Source organism: Cryptomeria japonica, chromosome 6 (genome assembly GCF_030272615.1).
Source record: "Cryptomeria japonica chromosome 6, Sugi_1.0, whole genome shotgun sequence".
Taxonomy (NCBI): Eukaryota; Viridiplantae; Streptophyta; class Pinopsida; order Cupressales; family Cupressaceae; genus Cryptomeria; species Cryptomeria japonica.
The window spans coordinates 344,535,616-344,556,065 of record NC_081410.1 but is presented as its reverse complement, the minus strand read 5'-3'; positions in this window follow the sequence as shown (position 1 = coordinate 344,556,065).

Genomic DNA, 20,450 nt, shown 5'->3' with positions numbered 1-20,450 from the left:
CTTTCCTATTACTTTCCACATTTATAGCAATTCTAAAAGCATCCCTCAAATTGTGTGGGTTTTTGTCCCTAAGAATATAGGCCATTTTAGAATCAAAAGCATTATAATAAGTGTTGAGACACATATTATCATCTAATCTCATTACTTGATATAGCCTATGCATTGCTTTCTAAAATCTAGCATTGAAATCTGTCACAATTTCACTATTAGACTTTCTAATATTATTAAACTCATTGAGCATGAAGCTCACATTTGTTTTGTCACCATATTGTTCTTGAAAATAGTTTTTAAAATCTTCCCAAGACCCAATGCTATTCACAAGGAGACCTCTGTACGAGTCCCTTGCATCATCTACTAAGGACTGTACAAACAATTTCATGATGACATCTTCATCTACTATTTCATAATCATTGATTAAGTCGCCAAAAGATTTCAGGTGCTCTTCTGCACTAATTGCATTGTTGCAAGAAAATTTGTGGAGTCTATCCCTCAATTCTGTAGGAACATGGTTAGGGTACCCTAGGATTCCATCAAAGAAGAGCTGCCTATACAGTTCTAGATTAATGGATCTTCTCTGGAATTGGTTGCCAGTAAAGTTATTACCCATGTTCATTCTCACATTAGAGTTCTGAATTGGAAGAGCTTGGCTACTTTGACTTATAATGGGGATTTAATTAATAGGAACAATACTAGTAGGCAAGGTTGATTGGATTTTTACTAGAGCGAGTGGGGTAGGATGAAGCAAAGGTTTACTTGGGTCTACTGAAGGAAAAATTATAGGGGGAGCCTTTAGATAACTATTTTTTTGTTTAACCCCTTGATTGGCTGCCTCTAATTCAACTTTCTCCAATTCCCTTTGTAGGTCTTACTTCTCTTTCCTTATCCTATCTATCTCTTTCTCATGTGCAGATGACATAGAAGAGATTCCTGCTATAGTTTTAGACCCAGACCCATCTTCCATACACTTTGTTTTCCTTTGTCAATGTTATTCCTAATAGGTTGTGGATCACTTAAGACCTCTCTATTTGGTTGCACAACAGATTTGTATACAGGGTTGATTTTGGGAACTAAATTTTCTCTGATGACTGGACCTTCATCCTCAGTTTTAGCTTTCTCTTGGGTGAATAACTCAAGATCAGAAATCTTCCTTTGAAGCCTGTCCCTCTCAATTAGTTTATCTTTCACTTCCTTTTCTTTATTTGCTTCCTTCTATGCTCTCAAAGATATTAAGTGATGGACTCTTCTATTGAGGGCCTCAATTTCTTGGGACACCTTATCTTCATCAGAGAACATTTCTTCAGAATCTGATATATTGACTTGGTCTATATCAATTAAACTAATGTTTCCATCTATTGCTCTAGGCACAAAATCCATTTTAATGTTTGAACTATTCCTGTCCTTCCCAGGAAAACTAGCCTAAGAGATCTTCTGATTTAAAATTTGGACATCCTCATTGTTACCAAATAACCTAGAATGGAAACCCAAAATGTCCTGATCAGATTCACGGGAGGAAGAATTTGAATTTGCATATATGGGTCTATCAGATGACTTCGCGTATTAATTCTCTTTTCTACCCAAGCAGCATTAGATAAAAGTTTGTTACAAACCACAATGTCCTCCAAGAAATAGTTACAAGTCCTTTTCAGTATCAGCAGCTTCTTCAGTTTGTTGCTCCTTTGTAACAACTTCTAATTGCTCTGGGATTCCTTCTTCTTGCACCGCATATTTCTTGGTCCACTCTAGGAACACGTCATCAGTAGGCCATGAGTAGCCACAATTTTTTCATTCAGCTTAACCAACCTTTTCCAAGAGTTTATCACTTTATTAACCTCTGAATTCAAAAAGCCATAATGTGACTTTATCATTTCTATTTCTTCAACTGTCTTGACAAATAGGGATGTGTCATCTATATTAATGATTCCATTCACCCTTAGAGACAAGTTAGCTCCCAACTCATCAAAGCATACCTGTTTGTCCTTCAACTGATTTTGGTTAACAAAACCCCCAGGAAACAATTCAAATTTATGCTCAGTATATTCTTTCCTATACAAGTTGGCTTTCCTCTCCACATTGGTTCTTCCTTCTGCTAACTTGGTTAGACCTTTTGTTAACTTACATGTGGATTTAATAATAGCATCCGATCTTGCTTCATCATAGGATACACACATAAGTTATAAATCCACTTCTCTTGGAATGCACTTATCCAAAATTGGCTCCAGAATAGCCTTGTCGTCATTCAACTCATTCCAAATATCAAAAATCTTCTTCATGCTATTGTGCACCATGGAAGACCCTATTGTGTCAGCAAAGCTCAAAATTGTGGCTTTTACCTTTTCCTCATATTTATTTGCAAACAGGACCTGAGCCTATTTTAACTTCTCCAATTCATGCTGAATGGTCTCAGATGGCTAAAAACCAGAAGGCATAGGAGAAGGGGGAAATTCTATAATAGGACTGGTAGGTGGAGGTTGTGCAGGAGAAGAAGCTATCATTAGAGTAGAGGACTCACCCTAATGGTACTGTCTTGCCAATTGACGCTTCAATTCAGCAATGATGTTATCTAGGTTAGCTATTCCTTCTGTGGCCACATTATAAGCCTTCAAGATTGTTTCTAATTTCAACTGGAGATTATCTTTTTCCTTTGCCTCCTTTTTTGCCACTGCTACATTGAATTTTGCAGTTTCTAAAACTATGCTAGCAGCCTCTACTACCCTTGTATCCTAAACTCTTTTTACTATCATGCCTCCTAGAAAACTAGATCCTAAGGTATCCTTCCTTTTTCTACTTTCATCCCTCTTTAGGGAGCACATGACTAGAGCAGCATTATCTTTGTTGAATGTCACTCCCTCCATAGGCTTGGTCTCTTTCCTGACAACTTCAAGTACCAAGGCATCTGCTATATCCCATTCAGGGAGGAATAGAACATGAGCCTTTGACACCATTTCCCTTCCTACTTCAGGAGTGATGGCTTTGAATTCAGCTATCATTTCTTGTTTAACTTCTTCCTCCACTAAGGTTGTATCTTTGTGAGGCTGTGCACTCATTCTCTTTTCACACCTTGCCTTGAATTGTTCAATGTTTTGTTTGTGTACAAATTGCATGAATGCCCCTGTTGTGTCAAAATTGTTGTCAGCTAGGAACTCTTCACTAGCTTGTTTGACAACCAGATCTAACTCTTTACCTTTGAACTCCTCCTTAGTTAAGTTCATTTCGGCACTAGGTGGCTCCTCTAGCATTCCCTCTTGTGTCTCTTGATAGGTTTAGGCAATCTCTTTGATGCTTCCTAACTGCAACAACTGTTATGCTATTGCCTGTTCATCTCCTATATGGATAGTGGATTAAGATGGAGAGTACAAAGATTCACCTATTTTCACTTCTTTCCCCACCCTCTGCCTTTTAGGGGATTCTTGGATGTCAATGACATCTTCAATTTTTCTCTTCCCTCTTGAAGTGGAGGGCTCACCTATTACTAGCATCAATACACTATATTTTGACTTTTTGTCTATCACATAATCACCAGGAGGGATGGCTTTAGCAAAGTCAGGCTTAGCTAGAACTAACTTAGCCTTGTCAGGGTTATCTCTTACTATAGCCTCCCTCTTCTCTTTTAGAGTTGCATTAAATATTCAAAGTAAAGAATTATGAATTTGATCTTTTCCTCGAAGGGGTTGAAGCTAGACAAAGGGTCATAACTACTATCAAATTGATGAATGAAATCTAGACCCTTTTTGTATGCCACCCACTTTTCTTTCCTCAATTTTTTCTCATCCAAAATGAATTCATTTCTAATTAGGTCCTCAGGGAAATGAAATTGGTGTGGCCTACCTTTGCACACTTGTCTTGTCCTGCACATACCATTGAAAAAATCCTCAAGGTCAACAAACCTGGTTAGTAGAGTATACAACCTATACGGTTGAAAAAAGTCATCAAAGAATTTCCAACCACCTTTGGTGATCACAAATTGATGGGCCATGGTAACAGTTGGGAAAATAGTCCCTTTGCCCCTATTTGTCAGCTCTGCCTCTTGCACACCTCCAATTTGCCTTAAGACCTCTGCAATCCCTATTTTCAATGGGACTTGATAAGACAATAAATATGGAGTGCCTCTAGAACCATAAACTTTGAAAACTATAGAAATAGGGTACAAATACATATCACCCCAATTATGAACAATCTTAATACCTTTAGCAAACTCCTTAGGCCCGAGGAACTTAAAAAGAGCCTTTGGGATCCTAGGGTTTTGTGGGCATAGAAGAATCCTAAGCCTAGATGCAAAGCGTCTATCAAATTTCAGATAAATGGCTTCCTCTCTGTCCCAAGACAAAATTGTGTTCCACAGTTGCACAAGAATCTCCTCACCTTCCTTTTCTTTTATCAAATCCATTTCCTTAGCAAAATAATTAGATTCTTTGAACAAAAATATGTGCATTAGAAGAGAATATCATCCAAAAGGTCTATCCAACTTACCATTTTTTATCCCTACACACCTTGCATGAATTGCATCAGTGAGGTAAGGTGCATAATAAAATGTCACTGCTAGAGAAGGGTTCACAATTTGTGCCATCATTAACATATAATGGGTTGGCATGGTTGTTTCAACATCTTCCCCAAGGATCTGACATAGTGACCAATACATGCCTTTTGCCCTTAAAGTGAACAAATTCAGGAGAAGGGTTCCATGGTGCTAGGGACCACTACAGTTAACCCTCCTATTTTAACAAAAAACTCCTTCAAAGGGGCACTCCTAAGGTGATCTTTCTTCACATTATAAACCTGGGCCAATGTTTCAAAATCAATAGGCTCTAGTAAATTTGATGCCTCACTAAGCTTGAAAACATTCCTAAATTCATCATCATTGATCTCTATCAGAGATCCTCCATTGACATTCCTCACATATCTAGCAACAGGATCATAATTGTGTGCGATCTGGGTTAGCAAATCTACATCCATAAAAATCCCAGGGACTACGACTTCCCCATGTCTAGTTCCCATATGCTATTCATTGGGGCACTGACATGTCTCTGACTGAATCCCACTTTAAAAAGACCCAGCCCTAAAATCCCTATTTGTGAATCCCTTAACCATCTACCCTTGTCATATAAACTGTCTCCAATCCTTAGACGGGGGGCTTTAGGAACCAATTCTTTGATTTTGGTCACAGATTCAAGGACATGGTCAATTTTTCTAGGAAGTCATCACATATATTCCTATCTTGGTAATTTTCCTTCCCTGTGAACTCCCTTCTTAGTGCCATCCCATTAATGCAATTATATCAATTGAGATTCAAACAAAACTTTAATAAGTCAAGCACACAGTAAAGAACCGATTTTCAAACTGTAATTAGTAAGCAAGACACAAAAACCTATTATTCTCTTGAAGAAATTCGCTTTGCACCAGCTCCTCTGCAAAAAACTCATTGAAATGATGCCAATATTCAATTGATGTAGACCTTAATATGGCAACTTGACATTGAATTGAGACATTTATCCCGCATTCTTTGGCCATCAACTTAGAATTGAATTCGCAAATTGAATTCAAAAAAGGGCTCCAACGGATCACCAGTTTTCTGAGTATTTCCCTGTTTCATTGTTTTGCCATTTCACGGAGTTTAAAACCCCCGCACTTTTCCTTCATGAAGCAATGACGTTCATCAGATCCTTGGAAACTTGCACTACCTTTACTCTTCTGGTCCTTCTGCATTAGTAACGAGCCCCACCTTCTTTTCACTACTTTGCGAACACTAAACCTTGTGCACTTCAATCGTGTGAAACAACGATGGCCATCTGATCAATTATCACTCACATGATCTTTACTACTTACGGTGACCACCAGTCTTTTCTGCTAACCGCGCACCACCATCACTACTAGTGGTCTTTGCCACTTTGTGAAAGCTAACCACCCTGCATCTTTGGGCTGTGAAACAATGCCCATCATTGGATCCACCTCAAGATGTACACCATTTAACGTACTCAAACCTTTAAAGTGGGCCCCTGACTTCGAAACCACTTGCTTTGTTTTATCACCGATGAATGAATCTTACGTGTCATTCTCCTATTCACTCAAGAACTCTAGCAGGCTCCATTCTAAGATCGCCACATGTTCTATTTCACCATGGGTTTCAACACCATCATCGGTTAAATCAAGGTGGGCCCTGAAGCAATCCTTTGGAGCCATGTGCATCTGACAAGTCATCATTTCTCTCAATGAAGTGACCCACCTGTCCTGCCATGTCATCCATTGTGTGACTGCCATGTCACTTCGTTACTTCATGAATGGTAATCTTTGTTTGATTTGAGGTTGTGAATCCACATGAGTCATCTGATCAATTATTAGTTGATCGGTCTTTAAAATCATGGCCTGCTTATCCTTTGGGCCCACCAACCTTTTCGCTACTTCGCAAACTTTAAACCTCAGGAAGCTCTTCTTCATGAAGCAATGGCAATCGTTAGATCTTAGGAAGTTGCTCATCTATTAACCTTTTCATGACCACCTTGCCCGGGCCCTCCACCCTTTTGCTACTTCGCGAAAGGTAAAACACGAACATCTTTCAGCTGCAAATCTACGTGCATTGTTGGATCAACTCCACATTAATCATCCTTTAACCAAAGGAACCGCTTACCTCTAGGACCCTCCAACTCTTTCTCTATTTCGCAGAGGATAAATCACATGCATCTTGGGCTAGCGAAGCAACGCAAGCCATTGGATCCAATACAAGATGCATTCCTTTTACCTGATGAAACAATCTTTTGGTCGGGTCCGCTTACTCTTTTCGCCACTTCGTGAACGCTAAACTGCAGTAATCTTCACCTAGTCAAACAACGCACACTATAGGATCAACCTTGACTTGCACAATAGTTAAGAAGCCAGACAAAGATTAAAACAAGACATAGGTAATGGCGTAAAAATTGAAAATATTTAAAAGACCATCTAGGGAAAACCTAAAGGGGGGACACTTTCATGACGGAGCGACCCTTCCACTTAAGTGGAAAAACTAATGCAAAAATAGAATGCAAGGGTTTTCAAAACATAGGAAGGGTTAAATTCTTTCAAAAACCTTAAACCCTCTTTGACCCAAAAAACACAGAGGCAAGAAGGTTATGTCAAACACATCTTTGCAGATTTTAGCCGATTATGGGACAAGAATGTCCAATTTTCAAAACAATGATAACACATACCATGTTAGAATACCATACCATGACCATACATTCATCTTACAAATGAGATCTTATATCTATACAAAACCTAAGACCAAATACTAAGGCTGACTCACTAAGAATATTACATTCAAATCAATTGCAAAATAAGTCTTGAGAAGAAGTCGGCCTTAATGCAATAACCAATAATAAATCATCTCCATAACGTGTCATGTTGATCTAAAATAGATAACATATATTAGTCCATAACCTAGACCTATCTGCCGGTAACAGCAAATATGTCAGCCTAATTAGACCAATAACCAAAACAACAAAACCAAGTATCCAAACCATGTCTTCGACATAATCAAGTGATCTCCAGATGATAACAAGTCATCAATACCGATGAACCATATAACCTGTTGGTGAGCATATACCAGTGACTGTGCATAAGTCACTGACCTTGCCAGTGAACACAATGTGTCGGTTCAATAGTAAACCAATATAACCATAGTGCCAAATCAACAATATAGATCTCTAGAAGGATAAGTGTTGACATCAATGACAAAACCAATGCAACACATCCATAATACCAACAATTGCCCCCTTTGGCATTGATAGCAACACTAGATGGAAAAACATCTAAGTGCCAAAGAAAAATGCAAAATGCAAAAAAAAAACCCAACAATCTCTAGAATAGATGAGTACCAGAAATCAAAACCAAAATACAAAGGGTATATATCTCTCCCCCAATGAATAATGTTTTTCCATAGATATCTCTCCCCATTTGACATTAAATGCCAAAGCAGTTAAGAAGAAATACCAGAACATACAACCAACTACTCCCCTTGAGAAGTAGCTCCCCTCCATCAAAGCCAGAAAAAGATTTCTCTGTTAGTTTGTGTTGGTTTGATGCCAATTTTCAATCATCTAAGTCTCTATCGGTGAGGGTATTACCCCAAGCTTCTCTCTAATATATTCAAAGGTTTCCTTAGGCAAAGGATTTGTAAAGATATCTGCAATCTGCTCTTTAGTATTCACATAAACCAATCTTACTTCTTTTGCTTCAACATTCTCTTTCAGAAAATTATATTTGATAGAAACATGCTTAGTCTTAGAGTGAAATACCGGATTCTTTGATATATCAATTGCTCCTGAATTATCACAATAAATGAATATTGGTTCTTAGCATTTTACCTTTATGTCCTTCAACATTTTCTTAATCCATAATACCTGAGTACAATTAGTTGTTGCTGCAACATATTCTGATTTTGTTGTTGATAATGTTGTACAACTCTGCTTCTTTCTTATCCATGAAATCAATCTGCTACCAAGAAAGAATGCACTGCCAGTGGTACTCTTTCTGTCATCTACATCTCCTACCCAATTTGCATCGGTGTATGCACATAAATCAAAATTTTCATCTTTAGGATACCATAAACCAAGATTTGTTGTTCCTTGTAGATATCAGAAAATCCTTTTTACTGTTGATTCATGATTTTCTTTAGGATTAGTCTGAAACCTTGAAACAATACATACTGCATTCATTATATCAGGTCTGGTTTATGTCAAATACAGTAAACCTCCAATCATAGATTTGTATCTTGTCAGATTAATAGGAGCTGAATCATCCTTCAATGTCAATTTAATGGTTGTAGTCATAGGATTACTTACCGGTTTAGAGTTTTTCCATGCCAAATTTCTTCAGTAGTTCCTTCAAGTATTTTCTTTGAAATATGAATATACCTTTATTAGTTTGTGAAATATGCAATCCTAAAAAGAATTTTATCTCCCCAATCATAGACATTTCAAATTCTTCCTACATCTTGTTAGCAAAGCTCTTACAGAATCCATCTTCTCCTCCAAAAATGATATCATCAACAAAAACTTCAATAACCAAGATGTCATCATTGGGCACTTTGTAATATAAGTTGTTGTCGGTATTACCTTTAGTATAACCAAGCTTCAAAAGATATTTGTCCAATCTAGCATACCAAGCTCTAGGAGCTTGCTTCAATCCATACAGAGCTTTCCTTAATCTTCAAACCATATCTTTATCATTTGTCAATGAAAATCCATCAGGTTGTTCAATGTAAACTTCCTCTTCAAGATCACCATTCAGAAATGCACATTTTACATCCATCTGATATACTTTATAGTTCTTATGAGCTACAAATGCAAGAAATAATCTAACTACCTCAATTCTAGCTACTGTTGCAAAGGTTTCATTATAATCATTTCCCTATTTCTGTGAATATCCTTTACAAACTAATATCGCTTTGTTCCTGATTACCTTACCATCTTCATTAAGTTTATTTCTAAATACCCATTTAGTTCCAATTACATTTTTGTCTTTAGGCTGGGGAACTAATGTCCAGGTATTGTTCTTTTCAATTTGTTCTAATTCATCTTCCATTGCTTTTATCCAATGTTCATCTTGACATGCTTCAATAACAGATGCTGGTTCAATTTGAGAAATTAAGCATACCTCTTCATTTGTTAGTCTTCCTCTTGTCATAACACCTTGATACTTATTCCTAATTATCTGATTTTATGAGTGATTTAGTCTTACATACCTAGGTTTATTCACATGTTGTTGTTCTTCAGTCATTGTGGAATTCTCTAATGATGTCGGTGTGACTGGATCCACATTTTGTACTGGTGCAATTTGTATTTGTTCATTTATGATCATCTCAACTGCCGGTTCAAAACCTACAGACCTTGAATTTCCTCTAAAGTGTTCATCTATCTTCACATTAGCACTTTCAATGATCTTCTGCAATCTGTTATTAAAACATCTATATTCCTCACTCTTAGATGAATAACCAAGAAATATTCCTTCATCATTTATAGGATCAAATTTACCAACATACTCATGTCTCCTAATATAGCATTTGCTTCCAAATATTTTGAAGTATTTAAGAGTAGGAGTATTGCCAAACCATAGTTCATAAGGGGTCTTACCGGTTTCACCTTTGATGTGAACTCTGTTGAAAGTGTAAACCATTGTATTTACTTCTTCTCTTCAGTACACATGAGGTAGATTTGCTTCCAATATCATGCTTCTAGTTGCTTCCAGAATAGTTATGTTCTTCCTTTCCACAATTCCATTCTGCTGAGGTGTCAGGGGTGTTGATAGTTGTCTTTTGATTCCATTCACTTCATAGAATGTATTAAATTCCTTAGATGTAAATTCTCCACCTTAATCAGATCTTAAGCATTTTATTTTCTTACCGGTTTCATTCTCTACCATTGCCTTGTATAACTTGAATTTTCCAAAAGCCTTTGATTTCTCCCTGAGAAAAGTAACCCAACACATTCTAGAATAATCATCAATAATTAGCATAAAATATCTATCTCCCTATAGACTTCTTTTTCTTGCTAGACCACACAAGTCAGTATGAATTAAATCAAGAACATTATTGGATTTCTTTCCCATTTGACATTCCTTACATACCATATTATGAGGTTTTACAATCTTAGGTAAATCCCTTACTACCTTAATTGAACTGATCTTTACAATGCAATCAAAATTTACTTGATAGAGTCTTTTATGCCATAACCAACTTTCATCAATATGTGCAATCAAAAATTTCTTATCACTGTTATTCAAATGAAATATATTACCTTTAGTCTGATTACCGGTTGCAATCTCCAATCCAGTTTTGTTTTTAATTTTTCATTTTTCATTTTTGAATTGTAACTGAAATCCTTTTTCCACTAACTGACCAACACTCAAAAGATTATTCTTCAAACCTTCAACATAATAAACATTGTTAGTATTGTGCTTACTATCCAAAGATATAGTGCCTTTTCCTTTGATTAAACAAGCTTTATCATCACCAAATCTTACTAGACCTCCATTATATTCTTGAAAAGATAAGAATTTACTTTTATCACCAGTCATATGCTGTGAACATCCACTATCAATTATCCATTCATCTTTTTCTTCAATTTTAGCTGTCGAGGCCTTCTCTACCAGTGGGATAGTAGGTGTTGGTTGATCTTCTTTTATTGCAACAAATGCCATCCATTGTCTATCAATTCTTCATCAGAATCATCTGTAACTCCTTCATCAACATAGTAACAAGATTTATCTTTGCTCTTCTTAAATCTGTATCTCTGATATTCAGGGTTATGCTTATATGTTCTTTTAGCTTCCTCTCTCAATCTTTCATGTCTATCAGGACATCTAGATGCTATGTGACCAACTCTATTGCAATTAAAACATTTAAATGATGCTTTACCTTCATACTTACTTCCAACTAGACCTTTAGGCATCTTCCTTGCAAATAGTGCTTCAAGTTCTTCCAGTTCTTCATTTTCCCTCCTGATATCTTCAAGTTCTTTTGCATAAAGTGCTTTCCAATCAGATTTGTCAGATGATGATGATGTTGTTGCAGATGATGATGCTTTGAAGGTTATATCAGTCTTAACTTTAGCAACATGACCAAATTCCTCAAGCTCAAATGCTAAAAGTTTTCCAACCAAGGTATCTCTAGATACTGATGCATTAGGCTTTGTTCTCAAGTCATTAATAGCAGTTACTTTCATTTTGTAAGCCGTTAGCAAAGCTCTTAAAAATTTAGAAACAATTTCATCTTCACTTAAGGATCCTCCACAACACTGTATTCCTAAAACAATTTCATTAACTCTTTTCATAAAAGAAGAAATTCTTTCATCTTCTTCCATTTTCAAATTTTTATACCAGACCCAGTAACATTCCAGTTTTGCAATTTTTATAGTGGTATCTCCTTCATTCAATGTTTCCAATTTATCCCAAATAGCTTTAGCAGTAGATCTGTTTGATAATCCCATAATTTGATGATCTGATAATGCGCTCAGAAGTGCTTCTCTTGTTTTGCAATCATTCTGCAAGTCCTTACCTAGTGTTGATGGATTAGGTTGATTCAGAGTAGGACCAAGATAGCCATTCTTTGTAACTTCCCATATGTTGTGAGAGTTGATAAATATAATACCATAGGAGCCCAAAGATCTCTGCAAGCTGAATAACCTATTACAAGGAGAAGTAAGGAAGCAAATAACAAAAAAACCAATACACAAAAAATATGCTCAAAAACATGAGAGCTCAATATTCACAAAATGTGTAATGTGATAATTAAATAATACAAAGGAAAATAATCCAACCTCTAATAGGTCAAGAAAATGTAAAAAGGAAAAACTAGGCTTGCACATAATAATTAATAAAAGAATGAACTATTATGCACCTAAAGTTAGCTTAAGTGTAAAAGAGATAAAGGGAACTTAAATAATTAAATAAATATTGTTTAATTAATCGAGTAAAGACCCAAATAATCTAACATCCCCCCTTAAGCTAGGCTTAGGGAGAAACTAAAACCAAAACAGGTGTTGAAAGCAAGAAAGATGGGTCTTGACAACAAGGCCTGATCAGGTACCCAAATACAACCAAATCTCTATGAATTAGAGAAATAGAGAAAACCATGTGGGAAAAAACTGTACTCCAAACAGAGATGGAAAAGGTAAGAAGAAGGACTGAAAAAGCCTCCAAACAAGAATATTCCAAAAAGATAGGAACAAGAGAAGATCAGAAGAATCACTGAAGCATGAAGAACCCACAAACACTATCGAAGAATAACTACTGATCTGAAGAACCTCCACTGAAACAGAACATGACTAGGTAGAGAAGACTGTAATCTGTATGAGTGCCCTCAAATGACACTACTCGAATCAGAAGGAAAACAAAGGAAAACAACTGAACTCAAAGATACATATGGCATAAAAAACCAAAGCTTGAAGAGCTGATCAATTGAACCAAGGAAGCATTAGAACCAACAGGAAAAACCTCCCCATAATGCTAAAGAGGGAGAGGGATAGGTACACTGACAAGAATGGCCAACAAGAATTGCACGACAAAGAAATAGGAATAGCGAAGGCATAGAGAAAGTACATAGTGTCATGGAAGGAACACTCACTTGACACACATCATGAGGTGAATGTCATGGAAGGAACACTCACTGGACAAAGGTAGATGGCAAACAAAAGGCAAACATCAACCTCATCATGACACTTTATAAGTAGTGGATGTAGAATAAGGCACAAGATGTGCAAGATCCCAAGTAAACAATGCATGATGGCACTTTACCTCAGTGTGTTTGCATAAAAGAAGCTACAATGATAAGAAGAATGGAAATAGAAAGAAGAACCAAAACTGAGACATCCTACTTAGAGAAGAGATCCCCGGACGTGAAACAACCAAGATATTTACCAGAGTGCTGAAAAGAAAAAAATAGAGGAAAATATTCCTAGAGTATAATCTGGAAAGAAAACCCATTTGGCGAGAAATTAAACAGAACAAGCTTTCCAACGATATAAAGTTTTTGAAAAATGGAGTTCGGATGCTCATTCTATGGCTCCCGGAGTGCAAAAAAGAGACCCTAGTTTGACTGAAAAAAACATAGTCAAACAGAAAAATTGGAAAAAAATTCCAACAAAATAAGGTCTGGCTCAGAACCTGCTTTTCAACACCTATTTGTTTTCTAAAAAATGACTTTGTTTGCCCAAGCTATGGCAAAAAAACCAACCCCCCTAAAAGAGGCAAGAGGGAGGTGCAACGGGGGCAGGGCCAGGCAGAGGTGGCCTGTGGGCGGCACTCTGGTGGTAAATGGGTGGTACTGTAGTGGCTAGGCAGAGGTGCTGCAATTTTTGGCAGAGGAGCCATGGTGGCCGAAAAGCGTAGGGGGGTGGCCAAGGGCACCGGTGGCGGGAAGAGCACCGGCGGAGCGACGACAGCGGGCATGGGCGGCTGTTTTCGGTGAGTGCGGGCAGAGTAGAGGTGGCCACAAGAGGAGGGTGGAGGTGGGGAACAATGGGGGTCGGCGGGGCACAGGGAGGAGCCCACAGGAGTAGCATCGACGGGAGGAGACCACGGGGCCAGCGCCGGCAGGAGGAGGCCGCGGGGCTGGGAAGGCAGGTGGCGATCGATGTGGGCCGGCGGTCGGGGAGCCGTCAGGGGCCAACTGCCGGCGGGGGGCCCGCTCTGACAGTGGCGGCAAGGCCTATGACCTGTTAGGGGGCCCCATGGTACCCTGTGTACCGTGGGGTAGCCCCAAATAAAACTTTTTGACTTTTTTTTGTAAAAAACAACTTGCCATTTTTTAATGATTTTTTTTTTTTTTGATCAAAAAATCATTCTGCCTGCATGCCATAAAACGGAAATTTTTTTGAATTTTTTTCTCGAACTGCATGCTAAGGTTGTACGTCCTGGTACTAGAGAAAAAAAAAATCCTAGATGCTCAGGAGTCAAAACTAGGCAAGTTTATATGACTATAGGGGTTTTTGGGCCTTCTGAGCACGATGGTGAGGTTCGTTTAGGCCCAAAGTGCTAAGAAAAAAGGCCTATCTCTAGGTGCATACAAAAACTTCCTAGAATCCTAGATCTACTTCCAATGCAAAAATTCTCAAAACAAGAACAAATAGCTGCAGATCTAAAGCTCTGATACCATGTGAGAGTTGAGAAATACAACACCACAGGAGCCCAAATATCTCTGCAAGTTGAATAACCCATTACAAGGAGAAGCAAGGAAGCAAATAACAAAAAAACCAATACACATAACATATGCTCAAAACGGCAAGAGCTTAATATTGACAAAATATGTAATGTGATAATGGAATAATACAAAGGAAAAGAATCCAACCTCTAATAGGTAAAGAAACCCTAAAAAGGAAAACCTAGGCCTACACATAATAATTAATAAAAGAATTAATTATTATTCACCTAAAGTTAGCTTAAGTGTAAAAGAGATAAAGGGAACTTAAATAATTAAACAAATACTATTTAATTAATCAAGTAAAGACACAAATACTCTAACATATGTCTCTTCTAATGCAATTCAGATGTGTCTCCATTCTGATCTTCCATATACCATAGTTAGGTCCATCAAGTTTATGACTGTCCTTCCTAAAAATGTTTGTTGCCATATGATCACCTCAAGCTGTTAGACTTCTGCAAAAAGAGGACTTAGCTCTGATACCAATTGTTAGGAACCAAAAGGACAACTGAGAGCGGGGGGGGGGGGGGGGGGGGGGGTGAATCAGTTGTCAATGAATTTCAACCCAATTATAAATTAATTCAACTTAATACTTAATACCGATAAACCAATCTTAATGTCGGTTAAACAGATTAACAGTGTATATAAATACCGATGAAACTTAATGCATGAAATAGAAGGAGAAACAATTCCACAACACATAACATAATTTTTTTGATGTGGAAACCCTATAAGGGGAAAAACCACAATGGGAAACCTTACCCACAGTCAGATGATACTACTTCAGATAATATGTGTATACAAATGGGGTCTGCACATGCAGAAAGGCCAACCACCTAGAGCACACTGCTCAATAATGGGAGTCGCACTGACTACAGTAGGATGGTTAAATCCTAGAATAACGTATTGCTTCAAAGTGCATCTGTAATGCTAGATTCAATACCATTTTAAGTTCTGATAAACACCTTTAAACCTTCCTTTAACCTTCAAATGATGTCTGCTTGATTTTCTCTATGATGTGCTCATATGATCTTTAATATTTTCACATACCATGTTACAATGCCATACCATGACCATACATTCATCTCACGAATGAGATCTTACATTTATACAAAACCTAAGAAAAAATACTAAGGTCGGCTCACTAAGAATATTATATTCAAATCAATTGCAAAATAAGTCTTGACAAGATGTCGGCCTTAATACAATAACCAATAATAAATCATATGTCATGCTGATATGGAATAGATAACGTATACCGGTCCATAACCTAGACCTATCTGTCGGTAACAACAAATATGTCAGCCTGATTAGACCAATAACCAAAACACCAAAACCAAGTATCCAAACCATGTCTTCGACATAATCAAGTGATCTCCAGATGATAATAAGTCATCATTAGTACCAATGAGCCATATAACCTATCGGTGTGCATATACCGGTGACTGTGCATAATTCATTGACCTTGCCGGTGAACACAATGTGTCGGTTCAACAGTAAACCAATATAACCATAGTGCCAAATAAACAATATAGATCTCTAGAAGTGTTGACATCAATGACAAAACCAATGCAACACATCCATAATACCAACAATGGCTATGTAGAAAATAGAATTGAGAAAGGAATTTCAGTGGAAACTTCCATAAGTGGTTCCTGGCACAAGGTATTATCTGGATACCCACTTGACGGATTTCAGCCTTGAGGATGCAATCGATAGGATGAGGGTACCAACTACGACTGAAGAAATACAAAGCATGGGAATAAGTGGTTTGATTTAGGTCATAGGGTTTCCTATAGCAGTCGAAGCACACAAATTGGTAAAAAAATGTATCCAACACTATGATCCCATGTTGAGGTGGGTGATCTATAATCAGTGGGTGTATGTAAATCTAATACCTAGAAATTTGAAAGAGCTATTAGAGATTCCCACTCCTACAACATGGATTGATAGAACTAGAGAACCTTTAGAAAGAGAATTTAATGAATCTAAATAGGCTTGCGAAAGGATGATAAGGGAAGAATAGTATATCAAAAAGCATGGTAGAGTGTTGACCAAATTGCCTACCCTAATATTGAGAAAATAATTACAACCAGAAGTGGTTGCAACAGTCACATTTTTTAGCAGAAATGTAGGGTTGGAGATAAGTAGTCAATTTCATGGATGGATGTTCACATACATACAAACTTTGAGGAAAAATGTCGGAACCTTTGATAGGGCTCAATTTATCAGTAACTCCATTTACCATTATATAGAGGAAACCTCGAGGAATTTTTACATGTCCTCCTATTTAGTGTATGCTTGTGCCATCAAGACAAATATTCAAGGGTTAAATAATGTAGGTATTCTGGGTGCAATGACAGGATTGAATCCCATCTATTTTTATTATCCACAACTTAAGAAAGATGAAGCTATGTTGTACTATAAAGAAGTAAATGATTATTTTATAATGAAGGTGGTCAAGGAGCTAGAAGGGAGACCCGAGGAAAGAGTACCTAAAGAAGTAAATGATTTAATTCAATATTTTGGAGGGTGGTATATCCAATTTCTCACTTCGTTCTACTTAAGAGCCCAAGGGTTTTCAAGACAACCATTTAAATTGCCTCAATATCCTTTAGTTTGGCCATGATTAACATAGTATTGTAGGTAGATGGTTGAATTCCATGATACTTATCTGAGATCACATAGAAAATTTGTGTTTAGATTTCCTATAAAGATGGGAAATTTCATATGTGAATCCTTACAAAATGCCAAGAAAGAAGAGGAAGATCTACTGGCTAGGCATTTTCAATATTTCCAATATGCAAGGAAAGATTATGATCCCCTAGAAAAGATAGGGAAATATATTTCTCGAAGAGTGAAGCACATCCCTGATATAGAATACTATTGGATAGATTGTGCAGATGAGAAGGAAGTTAGGAAAAAGAAGTATTATTAAAGATGGACATTAAGCTAGCTAAGAGGGTTGGGATTTGTTAAAACAAGGATCAAAGTACCTTTGGAAATTACTGATGATGATGAAGAGGTTCTAAGACCTGACTACACAACTGATAATGTGGAACATAGACCCATACTCGAGCCAGGACCTAATGAACCTAAACTGGTGTCTATGGAACAGGTTTATCGACCAGTTGTGGAATCTACTAAAAGGTGGTTAGATGAGTGCAAAGGGAGTATGATTCAATAAGGTAATAAGCTATCTATCAGAAAGAAAAGAAAGAGAAAAGATACAAAGGAGAACGCATATTTCTTAGTCCATAAAAGAAGAATTGATATGACTAAAATAATAGAACCCGGTACTACATTGGTTGAAGATATAGGTCAAGGAGGACTTAAATCAAACAACAAGAAGTAGGGTAGCTGAACTTCAAGATCAAAATAGTAGAAATATGCAAACTTCGACATCTAGAGAAGGGGGAGAGAAAGTAATGCCTTCTGATTAGATATTAAGGGCAGTGCCAATAAACGGTTCTCAGTTTGCAGCCTAGTTATTTACTTCCCTACCATCCATCAATAATGTTCTAGGAGTTATAGAAATGATGGTTAATCCAAATGAAGAATAAGTTGATGAAGGATTCTACAATGATTTGGAGTGGTTTCTCAAGAAGCATGAAAAGGGAAATTTGATAGAACTTTGGAAGAAAATGGAGCAAGTAAATATCCCACAGAGGACATCTTCTACAGAGTCGGAAAAGGGAGTTTAATAATGAAATACACTACCATAAATAAGGATTCATCAAAAGATCCACCTACAAAGGAGCAGAGTGAAAAGGATGGAGGTAATGTCTTGGGTCAAAATGTTCCAATTGAATAGATAGGAGTAGAAGTGTAGATGTCGGAAGGAAAAGAGAAGTTGGGTGCAAAGGAAATACATGAAAGTTAGAGAAGAGAAGAATATAGAAAACAAAGATTTGAATCAAGGATTTGGAGAAGAAAATGTAGAAGTCGGGATATTTCATCATAATGAAGTAGAAAATCCCATAGCGAATAAAGAAGAGTAAATGTCACAACAACACCCTGAAGAGAATTTACAGGAGCATTCAGAAAGTGAGGAGATGTCACATAAACAAAGTTTATAGAAAGATCAAGGAGCAGAAATGTCCTAGATTGGTTAAAGCAGCAAAATAAACTAGAAGAACAGATAAAGGTAGTCCCTAAAGCTAGAGTGAGGTATGCCACATGCTTAAATATTGAAGGTGAACATGAGCTATATATCGCTAAGCCAGTAGTTGATAAAGAGGAAGAGGAATTTACTGCACATGACTATGAAATAACCACCATACAGCTAGACAAACCATCCAGGTTTGAAGGTCCAAGAATGAATCAAGAAGGAATAGAAATTTGGGAGGACAGATTGCGGAAATATCAGAGGAAGTTGAAAGAATAGAAAGATCAAATAGAACAATTGGTTCAATTTATAAGAGGCCATATTCAGAAAGAAGATACTCCTGAAAATATTCCTACACATTTGGTGTTAATGTCTCAAGAAAAAGCAAAGGTAGTGAGTTCCCTGGGGATTCCAATTAGTATCTTTAGAATTAACAAATATTGCACAATCTGGAGTAATTACATCAACCGGATTTGATTCAAATGAATGAAACATAAAAAGATAAATTTAAACTAAAGTTCAACTTCTATCTATATCAGTTAAACATTATAATCCATTTCTAAAATGAACCGAAGAAATGAAGAGCAATTTTATGAACAACAAGAAACTTCACAATCATCCATAAAATTGATCAATCATTTAAAGGAATCACAATTGGCAAAGAAAGGGATATGAAACACCAGAAAAGATGCACAAAGTCATATATTCTTTTATCAATAAGGATGAATTACAATATGATATGTATCATTAATTGGCCTTCACACTACATTACAACAACCATTTGCAAAGAAAAGCAATCACTATGATAACTATGTGTGCAAGAGAACCAAGAAAACAAAGTCTCTGTAACTGCAGAGCTCAACCCAAAATCTACAATTCTTAAGACCCCTTAAAATGAGGGACATCATATGTTTTTATAATAGTTTTGCAAAAAAAGACAAAATTATGATAGCTCATCATCAGTTGACTTAGTTATCAGATTCTTTATCATCTTCTAGAAATTTATGGATATTTTCTAATACTTGATTAAATCCTTCGCCTTTGGATTCCCCTACTACATATAGATTATGTTCTTGGATGTGGCATGTGACTCTCAAGGGTTATTCATCTTGTTCTTATACAACAGTCTTTTCTTTATATTCTCTCACCATACTTTGAGCTTGTCCAATATCTTGTAAAACCTACAGGCTATCATATTCATTTGGGTCTAACCATCTCTTATAGCACATGTCTTCGAATTCCTCAAGCATTCCATCTTCACCCAATTTGAATATCTATTAGTATTGCATCTGTTGGGTATTGTGAATAACCAGTACCTTCTTTGTGTAGCCATGGGATGGTGCAATAAGTAATCATCCAAGGAGATTATGTTTTGCATATGGGTATGGTAATATCAAACCATCTATGTGTTGTTGCATGATTGTCACCAAACTGAGTGCCAACTCATGGGTTGTTGGTAAGTTAGTTTGTGAAGAGGTAGTAGTATCCATTACCTTCCCTAGGTTATATGGTATGGCATAAAAATAATGGTGGCACGTAGTGACCTTAGCTTCCACACCTTGAGGAATAATACCCACTATCTCCCCTTATGATGGACCCATTCGTGTCATTCATATGTGTTTAGCCTAATCACCACAATTTTCAAGCATAGTGATAGTAGATTTATGATTATTGATGATT